A 19,322-nucleotide genomic window follows, 5' to 3' on the forward strand; every position below is an offset into this window, starting at 1 on the left:
GTTATTATAAGAATACCACAGGAATGTAAAAGACTAGGGAAACCATATTCCTCATTTCTCCTCCAACAACCAATATCTCATCCTCACTTTGACTTGGGGAAAAGAAACTGATTACTTTTTTTAAGGAAACTCTGTTTTTAGGCCTTACAGCTCTGCTTTCCCTGTAGATATTGGCCTGCCTAAATTTCAGCTGCAAGTCTGTGAAAGGAAGCACTATATATGTGGCAGAGAGCCAGCTTGGCACAGACAAATTGAGCAGTAGATGCTTTTAACTTAGTGGAGCTTGGTGTGCTGCAGAAGGCTTAGTGGGACTTGCATCTGAATGATTCTGTACAGAAATAAATGGAAATACAAAATCTGCCCTGCCATTTTATCTTTCTCATACACATGATGTGCAAATTCTAGTGTTTCTCACATAGTAGGGGGCAACTGAATAGAAACATCTCTTAATGTTGGTGTGGCTGTATCCTTTAGCATTGTTACCTTCAGGGCATGCCTACTAGGGCGGTGCAAACTTTGGTCCCTGATTTGGTTCAGCAGAGATTTGGCCGGATTCAGTGGCCAAATCTCCGAATTCAAATTGAATCAGGAGACCCTTTAATTTCTCTGAATCGAATTGGAACTCTCTACGTAGCAGGTGGCTCATGAATGCTGTGATCCTGGGGTGGATGGAGTGTCCACCCCAGAAGTGCAGGGGGCTGGAAGTGGACCAAAAGCACTTCAAGTCAAATTCCAGGTCTGCCTGGGAGCATGCAGGGGCCCCCCCTTGTATCTCCCTCGCTCAGCGACTGGTGCCTCCTGGGTCTGGGGGGGCACCCAGGGTCCACCCATGGCCGATCACTGAGCCAAGGCAGTGTTTTGGGGGGGGCTCCAGTGTGCTCCCTGGTGGACCCAGAAGTGGACCAGAATTACTTCCAGTCCATTTCCAGATTCACTGCCGAGCATGTGGGGGGGCCCCTGCAGTCTTGCGGGATGTTCCATCTGCCCCAGCATTGCAGCATGCATGAGCCATGCTTGCTACCTTGAGGTATGTAGAAAAAACATTTAAAGCTGTGTCTATGTCTGAATTGCTGATTCTTCAAATCGGCACCGAATCTTCAGATTCAGATTTGGCTGAATCGACTCAGGGACAGTGATCTGAATCAACTAATCGAATCACTGTCCCCAATTCGGACTGAATCCAAATCAAATAGGGCCTGTTTTGCACACCCCTAATAACTACACATTCATTAATGAGCTTTTCCTAATGTCCATTAAATTTAATACCTTCCATGTGAGGTACTAAATAAACATGTGTTAGGCTGCCGTAATGTGCAGTAGTGAAAGAACATACTATTTTAGTAATGCATAATGCACAGTAGTCTATTTTTACTGCACATTAGTGTATTAGCATGATTTTTATGTGATGTGTTAATGCACAGTAAAATAAACTACTGATAATATCTAATATAATCTCTATCTATCTATAGCAGTGTTTCCCAACCAGTGTGCCGCAGCACACTAGTGCGCCATGAATCAAGTCCAGGTGTGTTGTAGAATTTTGGGCTGGAGCCATGCCTCCCACCTGCTGCTGCCACAGAGAGACTGGGGGGCATGGCTCCAGCCAGTGATTTCCATCCCTGCAATGTGTTCAGCTGTGCCACCCCTGCCCCTGCTCTGCACCAGCTGCTTGGTTCCGCCCCAGCATTTGGCTGGTGTGTCATGGGATAGGAGAAGCCCAGTAAATGTGCCGCTGGAACTGAAAGGTTGGGAAACACTGATCTTGACTTGGCTAGATTACCATGCAGTGACTGTGAGTATGCAAATAGCATTGCTATACTAAAAGTGAGTATGATTCTATGTGACAGGGGGGTTGAATTCCCAGCAAGGTTGCATTCTATGCCCCATAAATTGAAGTGGTGGGTTTTTAATTGAAACCCACTGTTTCAATTTTTCTGCCAGATTACAGTGAGGGGCCCAATCATTTGGTTTTTTTTGGTCGGAGTCTGCCCCCAGTGAGGGGGTGAGCTGTTGGCAGGCCAAGTGGCCGCCGAGCTGCAAGGGGCCCTGTCCTTCCCTCTGCAGTGGCAGCACCCCTAGGGCTATCCAGGTGGGTTTCCAGCAGGCCAGGTACTGCCCCAGCCAGTTTGGGAACAGAGAAGAGTTAGATCAGGCCAGGTGCTGTCTCTGAGCTGGGAAAGCACTCAGCCTGCCCAGCCAGCCCTGGGGGGTGCTGTCACTGCAGACGGAAGGGTTGGGGCCCCCTGCAGCTCAGGGGCCACTCAGCCTACCAGCAGCTTGCTCCCTAGGTGTGGGGGAGGCAGGCAGGCTCTGCCAAAAAACATCACCACCACTAACAACAAAAAGGATTGGGCCTCTCACCACTTCTGCTTCAGTGGGTGCCTGCTGAAGGCAGAAGTAGTAAGGGGCCAAATCCTTTTTTTCTGTGGAGCTTGCCTGCCTTTCCCACAGCTGGGGGCGAGCTGACAGCTGCAGTGCATCGTTGCAAACTAAACTACATCCAGATGTAGTTTAGTTTGCAACGATGCAAAGTCATTTAACGCCCCCAAATACTTGAATGTGTGCAGCGTGATGCCATTAAGCCACACAAAGTGACATTTTCATCACATGTACATGTTAATGGTGTCACATGTACCAAGCACTCTGATGCCAACTTTTGATACTGTAGTCCTGAGATTTGTTCAGGCAAAGAAAGGATTAGCAGCTGGCAAGGAGAGGTAAAGGCAAGGCAGGAAGATGCTTAGAGAATCACAGAGCAATGTTTTTCACCATCATACTGCTACCTTTTAGCACTGTCTTTCAAATGATTTGCATTGCCCAAGAATAGCTTTGCATCAGCCTGTGTTGATATACTAAGACAGAGAATGGAGGGGTCTGTCTGGTCCTCTCTTTGGATAAGATTATTTTTTCTTTTCTCTTTTGTTTGTCAGTGTTTTGGTTTCATTTTGTTTCTTTTATCCCTATGTTTATAAGGTTTGGAAATGTGACGATGTAATAAATGAAAAGCACCAGGGGTTTGTGTTAGTAGTCAGCAGTGTGCTTTTTGGCAGTGGGCCAGAATGATCAAGTTTAGTTCTGAGATGAACTGGTGCTAAGACCTGGCTGCTGCCACTGCTTTTCCCTGTTCTTCAGCCACAGTGCAGCATGGGTGTGTAATGCAACATCCTATAGTGCTACATGGTGGATCCAATGATGCCATGGGCTGTATCTCACCCATGGGCCACATGTTGTTAACCCGTAGTATATATCCTCAGCAGCATGAGCATATAGAACAGGTATGGGCAAAATACAGCACGCGGGCCAGATCTGGCCCACAGCAGGTCATTGTCCGGGCTGCGGTGGGTCCCTTCATCCCTTGACCCAGGCACAATCCAGCCATGGTGATGGTGTGTCCTACCACCCCCTGGGCATACAGCAAGGCTGAGGTAGCTCCACAGCTAGACTTTCTTTCTAGGCAGCTCAGGTGGCAGATGGCTCCTTCCAGCTGCCACTGGCCCCAGCCCTGTGGCACTGCACAGCTCTAACCCTGTGCATCTGCTTTTGTCTTGCACCACTGCTGTTGAGCCTGGGTGGGTGCATGGGGACAGGGCTGTTCAGTGCAGGTCCCCGCTGGTACCACAGAGCTGGGACTGGGGCAGTGGTGGCAGCTGGAAGGAGCCACCTGGGCTGCCTAGAAAGGCAGTCTAGTTGCGATGCCTCCCCAGCCCTGCTGTGTGCCCACGGGGTGGCAGGATGCGCCATGGGCAGGCAGTGTGGAGCAGGCACAGGGTGGGGTGGGGCAGACTGGATCAGGGCTGTTCGTGGGTTCCAGCTGATCTCCTGCAGTGGGAATGAGCATGTGCGAGGCAGGCTGTGGTTGCACGGTGTTGGCAGTGGCCTGGCTGTTGTGGGGTGGGGGCGGTTGCTGACTGGCTTAGGGGGGTACATACAGGGGTCTCATGCACACCCCACCATACTTACAAACCCTCCTATGCAAACCCAACAACCACACCCTCCCCCACACACAATCATACACTCCGGAAACACTGCACCCACCCACACCCTCGCCCACATCTCCCCCATACACACAACTCTGGGGGGAGCCCCAGTCACTGTTATGCACCTCCACATACCTCACACCCACCCCCCACACACCCCACAAACCCCATACCCACACATCCCCACAAACACTACCCTCACAAAAATCCTACACCCACCCACATCCACAAACCCCATACTCACCCCTCCATACCCTCCTACCCCTCCGCACTCCCCTACAATATACAAGAGTTAAGGCTTCATTTTGAGCTATTATTCAATGACCTCAATATGTACCATACAAACACACACAAATCAGGACAAAAATATTTTTAAAAATAAAACTAAAATATGTTATTGTCAGTGTTTGATTTTTAGTGTATAATTAGGTTTTTTCCTGGTTCCAAGATGCCCCCCTCAAAAGGAGTACTTCTGGAGACAAGGGGAGGGACTTCTGGTGGTAAAGATCAGGCATTAGAGGGAGGACTTCCAGTCCCAAGATGACAACCAGGGGGCGGAGCACCTGTCAAGGGACAGGACTACCCTTGCGGCCCTTGACAGCTTGCCAAAACTCATTAAGTGGCCCTCCACCCAAAATAATTGCCTGCCCTGATGTAGAATAACCATTTCCTTTGGCAAGACTGAAAAGTTAGTGAAAATCATTAATATTTACAATAAAAAAATTGCAGGTATGGGTTATTTTTTAAAGTGCCCAAGTGACTAGGGAACCTAAATCTTACTTCCTTAGGTTCCTAAAAATACCTAGGTGACTTGTAAATGTTACCAATTGGGATTAGTTAATTAACATCCAAAAACTGAAGGAAAAAGCAGGATAAGAGGATGGAATAATTCCATCCTAGGTGCCTGCTGATGGAAAGCTGAGTCCTTGATAGCAGAAAGCCTACCTGACTGAAGTCACAGAAGTAAAAGTCTCACAGTACCAGGCTGTCTGAAGCCAGTGGAGAATTGACAGTCACCCTTGAATCCTCTCAGCAGTCTTTGCAGAGGGGGATTCTGGGGATTTCCAACTTCAAGCTAAGGCTGTTTTCATGAGGCAGAACTCCCTGGATGGGCAATAGTAGAAGAAACTCCCTGGATGGGCAATAGTAGAAATGCTATCACTGCCACAAAGATGAGTGCTGTCACTGATACGGCAGTCTGACAATTAGTTTGCAGTTTTTGTGCCAGCAGGAATCGAGTAGGACTGAGCTCTGTATTTCTCTGTTTAGATTACATCAATACCTGACACTGTGTCCCTCACCTATCCTTTTAAATGGACATGGTACAAAGGGACAGTTTTGCCTTTGTGCTACTAACTAGTGTGAGTTTTAGTTTTATACACATGCCTATAAGCATCCCTACAATACATTGTTTGAACAAAATTAGGTTGTGCCTGCAGACACTCTACTCTTCCCCCATATGCATCTGATTCCCCTCAAAGGCTGATTTCTTCTGCAGACTCTGTAAACAAGTATAAACAAGTTAGTCCGAGCCCCCAAGGTCTGGAACAGCCTGCCATCGGAGGTGGTTCAAGCACCTACTTTGAACACCTTCAAGAGAAATTTGGATGTTTATCTTGCTGGAATCCTATGACCCCAGCTGACTTCCTGCCCCTGGGGCAGGGGGCTGGACTTGATGATCTTTTGAGGTCCCTTCCAGCCCTAATGCCTTTGAAATCTATGAAATCCTGTAGCATATTCTAAAGGTCAGTATTGCTAGGTTGTTGTGTAAGGGGACAAGGTCAAGTTTTTAACTGAGGTCATTGGATAAAGAATTTTTCCACTGCTCCCCTTCTCTTTGAAATCACCATGAATGCAGAGTAATGTCAACCAGCAAAAGTTAGGCTTTGTGCACTTAAAATGCAGTGGTGCAAGTTATAACCCACTTCTCCCCCTGAAGTGCACCAAGATCCATAAGGACTCTGGAATATGTTGTATGTACATGTCTACATAACTTTATATCTGATATATAGAAAGCGTGCTTGCGTGTATTATGTAGTCTCAAACAAATAAGTAATCCTTACTCATGCATGAGAAAGTATTACAAGAACAGTCATTGAATTATTATACTTTACTTTTAAAAAGTTCAGTTTCCCAAAACTAAACTCACACATCTGCTTGTCTCCCTCTGCTTCTCTCCCCTGGTAAGAACGTTACTTTTTTAAGCTCTAGCCTTTCCCTATCATGGTTTGAGATCTTTGCTGATATTGTATTGGCTGCATATAATTCTCTTGCCCTAAATTTGATCTTCTACTGGTATAACTACACTCTGACTTCAGTGGAGTCATCCTCGATTTATAGAGGTGTAGCAGAGAGAAGAATCATAGCCTGCGTGTGCTAAAGAAAAAGGATTTGATAGCTGTCAGTGGCTGAAAGGCCACACAGAATGTGGCTCCTTCCTGAAGAATGAGTATTTTCGTATTATTTCTTAGTCATTTGGGACATGTCATGAAATTAGGCATTCAGTAAATAAATAAATAGCTGGCATGTATCTTCGTTCATTGGCGCTTGGTTTGTAAATGTGAAATGCTAATTTTTCTGCTGGGCAGCATTTCCAATTAGTTGCTCTAGCCAGTCCTGATTTACACTTTTCTGTTTTACGGCTCCATTTGTATAATGTGGGTGTTCTCATTCCATGATGCATTCCTGGGTGCTTGACAGTCTCTGCCTAATTAGAAACCATTGCTGAACCGATTTGCAAATAAACAATAGATAGGAGTTTTCATGTTTCTTATGTGTGTGTCCTTCAGGATTGTTAATAGATTACGTTAAATAAAAGAGAAGGCAAAGCAACAGGCATAAAAAACATTTTATAGAAGAGCTCATTTCATTTCCCTCTTGTTACTCCTTGTACTTTAAAAACCCAACCTTTTTCAGGCAATACAAGCTTAGGCTGTAGGGTTTGCAAAATTCATTACTGCTGCCCGGTGGAGATTGTCCTGTCATATTTCATATTAATCAACGGGCATTAATTCAACGAGTTATTGCATTAGTGGAATTAACTTATTTTAAATGCAACCCAGCCTTTTAGAGATGAATGGTAGCATATTGAAGCTATTCCAGGTATTTCTTGGGGGCACAGTTCCTTCAGGGAAGTGAGTATGCTCGCCTTAAGGCATGCATTGCGTAAAATGAAACTGGGGTAAAGCATCTCTTTGATAAGGATGGAAAATTCTAAGTCACTAATTGGATACTGTCTTGTGATATGATACATTCTGAGGGGATAGGGATAGGTCCTCACATAAAGGAGAATCAGAGAGGACACTCCTGAGATACCCAGAGTCTCTAGTCACTTGCAGTCTCTCTTTCCCACCTCCCAGCCACTCTGACTCCTCTTGCCCCATAGTTCTAGTCTTGGCCCTCTAGTCTGGTCCAGCATGCCTCGTAGTCTTATTATGGGGGGTCTAGGGGCATTCATCTCTGTGTCTATTTGTATTTGGTTATACAATTAAGTTTGCATCTGAGGGGCTGTTGACATATTGGGCAGGTAGGGTACATATCTTAGTGAAGCTAAAGAGTACCGATCATCCACCTGATGCAGAATTGTTTGAGGAGATGTGGCAGGGCAGCCTCCAGAGGTGCCGTGACCTCCCCTAGTGCCCCTACCTACCGTGCCAACTTGGGTCCCGAATGCACCCTCTATCTCGCCCACCACGTCTTGCTGGTATATTATCAATGGGAGGCTGCCTTCCTGCCCGCCTTGGCACATGCCTGCCTTGCTGTACCAGGGCTCTGGCCTACTTCCTGCCACCCTCTCCCGGGGCCTGCTCAATAACTGCACCCTCCCCCGGGGCCTGCTCAATATGCTCTTGCCCCCACCGGGGCCCTGCTTGCGCTCCCTGCCTGCACTCGGGCCTTGCCTCGCGCTTCTTGCTGTGAGGGGTCCATCCGCCGACCGACCGTCTCACTGGGGACTCCTGGTGAGAGGGGAGTGTGTCGTCCTCACTGCGCTCACACCAGTCTCGCCTGCCACGACTTTGATGGTAACCTAGGGGTTCATAATTGTGGCGCGTGCAGTCCGTCTCTGCGGGGTCCAGGGGTCCTGAGGGCTCCTCCTCCCCTACACCCTCGCCCGATCCTCCGGGAAAGTGGCCGCCTCTCAGGGCGGACCACTTGTCAGGGTGCTAGCCCCAATAAGGTTTGTGAAGGAGAAAAAAATACAAAGTCCAACAAAAGTTCCTGGCTGGGGTTCACCGGGGTCAGGGTTTGTTTGGCCCCTCAGCTGTCCCCCCCGATATCCCTTATCAGCTACGGGCTGACCCCCTTCCTGGATCTGGGCTGGGATCTTCCGCCCTCTCCCAGGGGCCTCCTTCCGCCCCTTAGTCTTCCCGAGGGTCACAGGCGCGGTGGTTTCCCCACCTGTGATTGCCCCTATATTACAGTACTTACGGTACCCGGCTCCTGCCAGGTGCCGCCGTTTCCTGCGGCGTTAAGCCGCTCGTCTCTCCACCACCGGTCGGCCAGGCCTCCTCGCTATGCCAGGGCTTACCCCTGCCCCAGAAGTTCCTGCTTCGTCACCAGGCGGCTCGCACCCGCTCCAGGGTGTATTCCCCGACGCCGGCTCTTCTCCCCCTCACCTCCAGATCCGCCGCTCCCATCTCCGCATCCGCCGCTCCTGCCTGGCCCGCCGGGCTCCTTTTATCCATCCGGGTAGGTCTCGACCCGGGTACTTCCGGGTTCCTGGAAGGGGGAAACTTGAGTGCCTGGCTTTCCGCCAGGACCCAGAAGTCGGGCCGGTTTCCGTCGCCCTCGCCCGGCACCTTCTTCACCCCCTCACATGCCCCACCCCTTAAGACGTCACTAGGCACTTCTTTACTCTGACCGTCGCCTCCCCTGTCCTGCCCTTTCTGCACTGGGGGGGGCCTCCTTCTGTGGCTCAGGCTGCGGTCCCGTTCCCCCGTGTCTTGACAAGAAGTCTGCCACGGTGTTAGTACGCCCTGGTTTGTATCCAATCTGAAATTGGAATGGCTGGAGTGCCAGGGCCCACCTCATGATTCGTGCATTTTCTGTTTTAGTGGAGTTAAGCCAGCGTAGGGGAGCATGGTCCATTACTAACTGGAACTCCCGGCCTAACAGATAGTATTTAAAGTAGTCAATACCCCACTTTATAGCCAAACACTCCCTTTCAATGGTAGAATACCTTTGCTCATTGTCATTTAACTTACGACTAGCAAACGCTACTGGGCGTTCCACTCCATCCACCTCCTGGGTGAGGACTGCCCCCAGGGCATAGGCCGAAGCATCTGTCTGCAGAGTAAACGGGACATTGAAATTAGGCGTGTGAAGAATGGCTTCCTGACAGAGTGCTTTCTTGAGCTCTTTGAAGGCTCTATGTCTCTCTGGAGTCCATTTAACTTTGTGGGGCTCTCGCCCCCTGGTTGTCTCGACTAAGGGATTGGCAACCTCGGCAAATTGGGGAACAAATCGTCGATAATAACTGGCCAAACCGAGAAACGCCTGCATCTGCTTCTTTGTCAGCTGCGCTTCATAGTTGCAGATGGCCTCCACTTTGTCCCTCAGTGGCTTCACCTGCCCATTGCCGACCAAGAAACCCAAGTACTTCGTCTCACTTTTGCCCAGGGCACACTTCTTTGGGTTGGCCATCAGACCTTTTCACCTCAGCTCTCGCAGAATCGCCCTTAAGGCCTTTACATGTTGCTCCCATGTCTGGGTGTATACCACGATGTCGTCTATATAGGCTGCAACGTATTCCTGGTGGGGTGCGAGTATCCAGTCTATAAGTCTTTGAAACGTTGCTGCCACGCCATTCAACCCAAAGGGCATCCTTTTAAACTCATACAACCCCCATGGCATGCCGAAAGCTGTCTTTGGTTGGTCTTCTGGCCGTAAGGGGATCTGCCAGTATCCCTTCGACAAATCTAAAGTGGAGATAAAGTTAGCTTGTCCTATCCGCTCCACCAGTTCATTCACCTGGGGCATGGGAAAGGCGTCAAACTGTGTTATTGCGTTTAGCTTTCTAAAATCCACACACAGTCGCAAGCTGCCATCCGGCTTTGTTACTGCCACTAGCAGACTCCGCCAGGGGCTACATGAGGGGGTAATGATCCCCTGCGCCAACATTCTGTCTAGCTCCTCCTTAATAGGTTGGTGTCAGTAAAAGGGAATCCTCCACCACCTCTCCCTGGCGACCTGGCCCCTCTTCGTCATGATAGCATGTTCGACTCCCTTCGCCTTCCCCGGGCTTTCTGTGAAGACATCTCTAAATTCATGGATTAAGTCTCGCAGTTGTCGTTCCTGCCCGTCCCTCAGCTGCCGATCCTTGGCGTCGGGAACATCCCTGGAGAGGCCTGGTGATGGGTCCCGCCCTTGAGTTTCTTGTTCTTCGGCCTCCCAATCCATCTCGAGCAGGAGCCCCTGGGGTTCTTGCCACTCCTTTAGTAGGTTAACATGGAAAACTTGGGTCTTCCGACATCTACCCTCCCTCCATACTTCATAATCCACCGGGCCCACTCGCCTCACCACCGTCACCGGTCCCTGCCACCATGATTCAAACTTGCTATTGGCACTAGGCAACATCACCAGCACCTTCTGACCTGGCTATAATTCCCGCTCCTTCGTCCCTCGGTTATACCGGTCCTTCTGTTGCCTCTGGGCTTCGGCCAGGTTATCGTGAGCCGTCTTCCGGGCCAGGTGAAGCCGCTCCTGTAGGTCCTGTACGTATTCAGCCGCCTTATGGCCTATGCGACCATCGTCCTCCCAGCCTTCCCGCATGATATCCAACAAGCTCCTGGGACGATGCCCAAAGACCAGTTCGAATGGGGAGTAGCCTGTCGAGGCCTGTGGGGCATCTCAGACCACAAATAAAAGTGGCAGCACTAGTGAGTCCCATCTCTTGGGGTCCTCCTGGGTGCAACGCCATAGCATCTCCTTTAGGGTAGCGTTGAAATGCTCTACCAACCCTTTGGCCTGAGGGTGGTATACTGTCGTTTTGAGGTGGTGTATCTGCAACACTTTGCACAGTGCCACTACCACCGCCAACATGAAGTTCGACCCCTGATCGGTTATTATTTCTGTAGGGGTTCCAAACTTAGTTACCCACTTCATAAGTTCTTCCGTGACCTTAACCCCCATCACCGCCCTCAGGGGTACGGCCTCTGGGAAGCGGGTGGCATAGTCAATGAGCACCAGAATAAACTGGTGCCCCGCCCCACTACGAGGTAATGGGCCCACTACATCTAAGGCAACCCTTGCAAATGGGTCCCGAACCACTGGCACCGACTGGAGGGGCGCCCGGGGGGGCTTGTTAGCGCTCACTTTTTGACATTTTTCGCATGCTTTGCAGAAGTTTTCTACATCTTCATACAGATGAAGCCAAAAGCACCAGTGCGTCAATCGAGCTTCCGTCTTACGTTTTTCCAGGTGTCCCCCCATAGGATTCCCATGTGCTAACTGCAATAGCAGGGCTATATAGGGTCGGGGAATCAGGAGTTGTTCTACCTCCTCCTCCGCCCGCTGACCTGGCTTAATGTGATACAACAAACCCCGCCTTATTTCTAGGCGGGGTCCCTTTGCTCGACTCGCGCTGGGGCTTACCTGCAGCCGGGGCCAGGTGACCGCCTCCTCTCTGAAGGGTTGCAGCTCTACATCCTCCTCTTGGGCCTCCCTGAACTGGTTGCCGCTGGCAAGGTCTTCCAGCTTTACATCGCTCTCTCTCTGAACTTCCCCTCCGGCTAAACCCGCCAGGGGTTTATCCTGGGGCCGGGCTTCGCCAGGACCTCAAAGATCTCCGGCCAGTCCCTTCCCAAAATCATGTGGTACAGTATCTCCTCGCTCAGGCCGACCGGCAGGCGTTGGGAGGTGCCCTGCACGCGTACGTCTAGGACCCTTCTTTCAAAATACGACCTCTGCTTATGAAGACAAACGAGGTGAATTCCGGCGCATCGGGGGGCTTGCCTCCACTCAATCATAGACGGCTGGACCAGGGTCTGTGCACACCCGGTATCCACCACGGCCGTCAAGGGGCATTGTCCCACCCAAGCTTGAACCTTGGGTAAAGGTTGGGGGGAAGCCCCCGCCCCCACGCAGACCCCACACTCCATGGGTTCCTCTCTCGTGGGCTCCCGCTCTCTCCTGGACCTGCCAGGGTACTGTCTCTCTTTGGCGGGTTGATAGCCCGGGTTTACCGGACAAACCCTGGCCATATGTCCTCTTCCTCCACAGCGGAAACAAAAGAAGTCCCTTCTTTCCAGTGTCCTTTCATTTTTACCTCCCTTCCCCCTCACGTCCCGACATACTTCTGTCTAGGCATAGTCCCTTTTGGGCTGCCTCATATTGCTCCGCCAAGCACAGGGCCTGGCGTGACGTTGTGGGCCCGTGACATCTGACCCAACGTTGCATGTTCTCCCCCAGATCCGCGAGGAACTGTTCCAGCAACACCTAGTCACAAATCTCCTTTTTAGTAGCCTCGGCTGGCCTCAGCCACTTGGCTAACTCATTGGCGAGGAATTGCCACAACATCTTAGGGCTCCTCTCGTTCTTTGTTTTGGCTTCTCGAAAAGCTTGCCGGTGTTTCTCTGCGGTAATTTCTAACCTCTGCAATATTTCGGCTTTCACCTTGTCGTAATCCATGGCTTCGCTCTGCGATAAAGCCCGATAAGCTGCTTGAGCCGGGCCCACCAACAGGACCCCCACGCGACCGGCCGACTTTGCCCGGTCTATCCCTGCGGCCAGGGCTGCTCGTTCGAAGGACTCCAGGAAAGCCTCCACATCATCCTCCTTTGTCATCCTTGGCATATTGAACTCTCCGGGGTATAGACCTCCCCGTGTCTGCTGCTGCAGCAGGTGCTCCTGCACATTCATCTGCCTCATGGCGGTCTGCTGATGCTGCTGTAATAGTTGGACCACCAGATGCAGGGTCTGCTGTCCGGTATACATGCCCATCAGGAGCTCCATTTGGGCTGCACCACCGGTCTAGGTTGCCCTTCCGGAATCCGCGTCACCGCCCCGGGTTCGAGATTCCTGGCCAATGCACCACTTGTGAGGGGTCCGTCCGCCGACCGACCGTCTCACTGGGGACACCTGGTGAGAGGAGAGTGTGTCGTCCTCATTGCACTCACGTCAGTCTCGCCTGCCACGACTTTGATGGTAACCTAGGGGTTCATAATTGTGACGCGTGCAGTCCGGAACCGGCACTCCATCTCCGCGGGGTCCAGGGGTCCTGAGGGCTCCTCCTCCCCTACACCCTCGCCTGATCCTCCGGGAAAGTGGCCGCCTCTCAGGGCGGACCACTCATCAGGGCGCTAGCCCCAATAAGGTTTGTGAAGGAGAAAAAAATACAAAGTCCAACAAAAGTTCCTGGCTGGGGTTCACCGGGGTCAGGGTTTGTTTGGCCCCTCGGCTGTCCCCCCCGATATACCTTATCAGCTGCGGGCTGACCCCCTTCCTGGATCCGGGCTGGGATCTTCTGCCCTCTCCCAGGGGCCTCCTTCCGCCCCTTAGTCTTCCTGAGGGTCACAGGCACGGTGGTTTCCCCACCTGTGATTGCCCCTATATTACAGTACTTACGGTACAAGGTGCCGCCGTTTCCCGCGGCGTTAAGCTGCTCGTCTCTCCACTGCCGGTCGGCCGGGCCTCTTCGCTGCGCCGGGGCTTACCCCTGCCCCAGAAGGTCCTGCCTCATCGCCAGGCGGCTCGCACCCGCTCCAGGGTGTATTCCCCGATGCCGGCTCTTCTCCCGCTCACCTCCGGATCCGCCGCTCCCGTCTCCGCATCCGCCGCTCCTGCCTGGCCCGCTGGGCTCCTTTTATCTGTCCGGGTAGGTCTCGACCCGGGTACTTCCGGGTTCCTGGAAGGGGGAAACTTGAGTGCCTGGCTTTTCGCCCGGACCCGGAAGTTGGGCCAGTTTCCGCCGCCGTCGGCATCGCCCTCACCCTCACCCTCGCCCGGCACCTTCTTCACCCCCTCACACTCGCGCCACGCTCTCCGCCTGCACTGGGGCCCTTGCCCGCACTTCTCGCGCTTTCCACCCGCACTGGGGCCCTTGCCCGCGCTTCTCGTGCTCTCCACCTGCACTGGGGCCCTTGCCCGTGCTTCTCGCGCTCTCCGCCTGCACTGGGGCCTTTGCCCGCGCTTCTCGTGCTCTCTGCCCACACTGGGGCCCTTGCCCGCACTTCTTGCGCTTGGGGCTCAGGCGGCTTTAGCCTTACCTGGCCCCAGACCCATTCTAGGGTCCTATGCCTGACTCGGGCTTCCCCCCGCATTGGGGCTCAGGTGGCCTTAGCCTTACCTGGCCCCCAGACCCACCTTCTTGGGCCTGTGCCCCACTAGGGCCTGTCCTGATAGTCGCCCACACTGGGGCTGGGGCTGGGACACCCCAAAACGCCGCGCCCCCTGCAGCGCTAGGAACACCCCCTTCTACTGGGGGAGCTCCCCTGAAGCCTCTTCCACCCCTACAGCCTCGCCAGGTCCTCCGGCAGTAACAATAACCAAACCAAAATCTCCCTCTCCTGGGTTACAACATAAACTTCAAGCCAACCTGGCTATCCCTTGCATATATCCTTATCAGGGTTTCTTCCACATTATCAGGCAGACACTCCAGCCATCAGGCTTCTCTCTTATGTTCTGCTCTGCTTGCTCCAACAGAGCTCCCTCTTCCTCTTAGGCTGCCACAAGGGGAACTGACTCTGGCCTTAGCCTTCTCTGTTTATAAAGGCCAGGCCTTGCCCCCTGCTGGTCAGCTGACCCAATCAGTTGCCATAGCAACTCCCACCTGCTGCCCTGGTGAGTGGCAGCTGAGCCCATTTACTACTATTCAGTGGCAGGCACCCTAGTGCCTTGCTACAGGAAAGCTATGCCCCCACTTTGAGAGAAGGAGTTACAGCTTGAGAGGGACAATAAGAAAGAGCAGGACGCCCCTGCACATGAAGCAGGGGAGTGGGAGTCGGTAGGGTTGGGAGGGAATAAGCGTGGGAAAAATTTTGTTTTCTTGTAGGGAAACATGGATTCTGGGTTACAAAGCAAGGTCAGGTTGGACAGAGGGATGCTCTGCTTAGTCAGAGGCAGGGGAGTAAAAAGGGGAGGACTGCTTTTGAATTTGGAGGATTATGCAGGGGAGTGTTTTTGTGATACCTTCTTATTTTGATATATATTCTGTTTCTATACCTTTTTGTTTTTTATTTTAAGCAGTCCAGAGCCTTTTTTGGAAAGGGCAGCATATCCACTTAATAAATAAATCAAATAAATAAAAGGTAGTTTATAGCTGTGGCTTACAATCATAATGCCTTCTGCCAATGTATTTTAACCATCTGTAATGAATATTGCTCTTGTCTGCAATGTACTTATAATGTCTCCGATCATTTATAAATTCCTTATAAGCCATTTATCGTGGGACCTTTGATTTAAGAATTACTAGACTGAGTCAGCCCTGAGGTCCTTCTAGTCCTTTGTCCTGTCTGTCAGTGTCCAGAAACATTTGCTTCTGAAAAAATGGCAAGAACCCTGCAACAGGCAGGTGTGGGGTCATCTTCTTCCATCATTAGATCTCCTAGCCTCTACTAGAGGTTGACTTATACCTTGAAACACAAAGTTCAATATCCATTCCAGAGTTTTATATAACTATAAAGGGTAACAGTTTTCATTTTATTCATCCTCAAAGGCTCTTTATTTTCTCTCTGTAGCAAGTTAAATAATGCCATTATCTGGAAAATATTGGTTAGGAAAAGCTCACTGACCATTTAGGGTGCTGACAGACATGTAGCTCCCCACTGTAACTCATGGTACTTCATAAAAATTATGAGGTGAAATTGATGTTTATCTGCATTTACCAATAAAAAACAAATCCTGCCAAGCCTAAGTATGTAGCACATTGCTGGCATTTTTATCATTATAACAGTTTGCCTGTAGCCTTTTAAAAATCTGCATGTGGCGAATAATGCATCACCTCTCCCAGAATTTTGCATCATGCATTTGAGACTGTGTTGACTGCATCCTCTCCTCAGGGCAGTATTCTTGAGGTGGAACCTCAGTTAGTGTTATTTGTCACAGCTCCATGAACTATAGTGGAACCAAAACGGTTTTTACCATCTGAGCACCTGCCGCTCAGGTAGTATACATACTTTGGATTTCCTGGTTTTTATCGTTTAAAATCCCTCTTGCTGACACTAATTTGATGCCAATTTATTTAAACACAAACCTTATGTTCAGCACCCATTGAAGTACCTGGCCATGAAGTACCTGACTTGACTTGGGAGTAACTTCTTTGATGCCCATGGAATTACCTTTGTAGAAGTGAGATGGGAGTCATGCAGTGTATTTTGATTTTCAGGCTTAGATTTCATCCCAAGGAATGAGGCAGCTTTTCATTTTTTAAACCTATTTTTGTTTTCAAGATGTCAAATACTGCTTGTCTTAATCATAAGGCCTGATTTTAATACTTTATTGACATTGGGCGTATCTACACAACATGCTTTACTGCAGTAGACCAATCTACTGCACAGTAAAGCATCACCATGTACACATGCACAGCATTTACTGCACAGTAAATTAGTCTAGTGTGCAATTGACTACTACCTGTAGATACAGGTAGTAGATTAACTGCAAAGTAGCTAGTGTGCAATAGTGCACATGTAGACAGCTGACCAGGAGCACTTCTCCCAGTCAGCCTGGGCAGTAGAGGGCCGGGAAACTGTCTCCTCCCCTGAGCAGCTGCTTCTCAGTCCCAGGCCCCAATCGACCAATCTGAGCACAGGGATGGGGGACAGCTGCCCCGAAGGTGGAATAGGTCCTTCCACTCTGCCAGAGCCCAGGTCTAACCCTAGTATTCCCTGCCTGCCCAGGGCTGGCACTTGGGGGAGCCTGGAGCTTCCCCTGGCTTCTGTAGGAGAGCAAAACAGAACAGGAGTAGCCCTGCACTGAACTACTCCCTTCAGGAGCAAATTTGCTCCCGATGGGCACATGTGTAGATGCATTTCCAAGGAAAGCTTACTGCACCTTATTTTACTGCGCAGTAAGTTTACAGCATATTAATGGCATGTGTAGCCATGCCACTTGAAGAGTCCCTTAATCCACAAGGGATCTAATTTATTTTGGTGCAAATATTCTTGATCTATGCACCATAAATAAAGGATGTCAAATGTGGTTCCATCATTATTTCGTTTGATTCAATGAGCTTGAGACATTACAGACTTGCATAGCATGGGAAGTATTTGGCCCTTTAGTTCTTTTTTACAATGATGTTGTTTTGTTCAGTCTCTTGCCCTCCACTAACTTTGAAAATTAATTTTTCATTACATGTCACTATCTTTCAGCTGCCCTAAACTATAGAAATGATTTATTTTTTTTACTGTTGATCTATATTTACCCCATCCTCCTCTGCCCACCTTGTTTCTGGAGAGAGAAGATATATAAATTACAGCATGCCAAAACTTAATAAGGTATTTGCCTTTCAAATGGAGTTGCAACACCCATGTTATATTTATGTGTCCAAAATGATAATGCATTTGACATTTTTCTGTCATTTACTAATTTGGCTTCTTGAAGATTTAAATAGTCAGAAGTGCTAAGTACTAAGAAAATACATACAGAAATTTCACACTAGCTACCTTTTAGCTTTTCTTTTCTTTTTGAGGGTTAGACTGCAGATTGAGCACAAAATTACTGATTCGGGAAATTTGGGGCAGATGAAACACACTGCTGAAATATGATATTCAGATTTGCCTGCAGAACTCCCTCATAGCTACTATTATGGTGCTTTATGCTTCTTTATATGGGAATCTCACATTCCTTTGCAATTTGCAGCTTGCCTGTTTGAGGTTTGTCTCCAAAATTCATTTTTTCTCTAATCCTGGATGTAACAGTGTCTGTTGTTGTAATGCAAGAACCCCCTTGGGGCCTGGTAGTCAGTATGGCACAAGAGCAGTGAAATGCACAAAATGTTAGCTGCTAATAAATAGGTCTAAACCTGTAGCTATGTCTGCATGCCTGGAATATCTTCCAATAGACAGTACCTTGAAGAGCACAGTATGACTGAAAGAAATAAATGTGCATCAGTCAGGTGATGGTAAAAAGCAGAAAATACTATGCACTGGGGTAATTTAGATGTTGCAATTGTTGAACAGGTTTACTGCTATGCTAGAAATGTGTCGGAATCAAAATTTTGGGACCATTGATTTGTTTAACAGTATTTGTAGCAAGGAGACAGTCTTCAAGATTTATAGAGCCTAAATGAAAGACCACTACTATGGTAAATGTCTGGTCAGAGATCAGTTGGTCTAATGAAGGATATCAGATTTACCGAAAGAACCTTGTCTGCCTATTAGGGCTGTGCGAAACAGAAGCGTTTCATTTTGACCAGCGTTTTGACTTTTTGACAGAACAGTGTTTTGTCTCAACTTTTGTTTCGAGTTGAAACAGCTGTTCCGTTCCGTCAAAACGTTTTGCTGTTTTGACCCTGTTCTGACATTTTGCCTATAGGATATAATGTGGAAGGGCAAAACAGGCTATAACTTTTTAATTTCTGGCCAGATTTGGATGAAACTGGAAGAACTTGTAGCCCCTTCTGAGAGCATGACATGTGCCAAGTTTCAAGAAGATAGATGCAGGGGGTTTGGAGAGACTGCACTGCAAAAACTTGAGAGAAAAAATCATGTCACGTGTATGTGTTAAGCCACAGTGTGGTCAAAACTGCAGAGATCGTAGCCCCTGCTGAGGCCACAAAGCCTGCCAAGTTTCAAGGAGATAGGTGCAGGGGTTTGGGGAAACTGCACCTCAAGCTGCAGACAAGCAAAACTTGTGACATGGGTGACAGTGTTTGTGTTGAGGCGCAGCACGGTGAAAGATGCAGGCCTCCTAGCCCCTGCTGAGGCCACAAAGCCTGACACCTGTTGAGGACATAGGTTCAGGGGTTCTGGGTTTGGGGGCCCTGCACCTCTGGCCACAGGCAGGCAAAACTCATGACATGGGTGCTTGTGCAACTGTTTCTGTCTTGGGGCAGGGTGCAGGGAAACTACTGCAGGCCTTCCTGCTAGGCCCTGCTGTCACCACAAAGCCTGCCAGCTGTGGCAGAGGGGTTCTGGGGCCCTGCCCCACTAGCTGCTGACAGGCAAAACTCTTGACATGGGCACTCATGCAACTGCTGCCTCTCATCAGGCAGCACGACTGAAAATCCCTCATCACTTGTCACCAATGTGGGAAAAGCGGGGGGGCTGAAAACGATTTTACGAGAACTCAGGAAGCATCTACATGCAGCTTGTTTCTCGCTCTGTTGTGCAAACATGCAAACCGCAGACTTGCAGTTGGAAAGTCCTTAGCTTCGCAACTATGCTAGTTTGAAATGCGATTGCGCTAATG

The 19,322-nt window shown here is 49.7% G+C and overlaps 1 protein-coding gene across 1 annotated transcript in view; it reads left to right on the top strand.

Moving 5' to 3' along the window:
• LOC149857377 (axonemal central pair apparatus protein HYDIN-like) overlaps positions 1-19,322 on the top strand; it is a 218,157-nt gene that overhangs the window by 14,064 nt on the left and 184,771 nt on the right. The window lies entirely within an intron of this gene.

The sequence above is a fragment of the Crocodylus siamensis genome, chromosome 9 (genome assembly GCF_052110815.1).
Source record: "Crocodylus siamensis isolate JL-2025a chromosome 9, ASM5211081v1, whole genome shotgun sequence".
NCBI classification, from domain to species: Eukaryota; Metazoa; Chordata; order Crocodylia; family Crocodylidae; genus Crocodylus; species Crocodylus siamensis.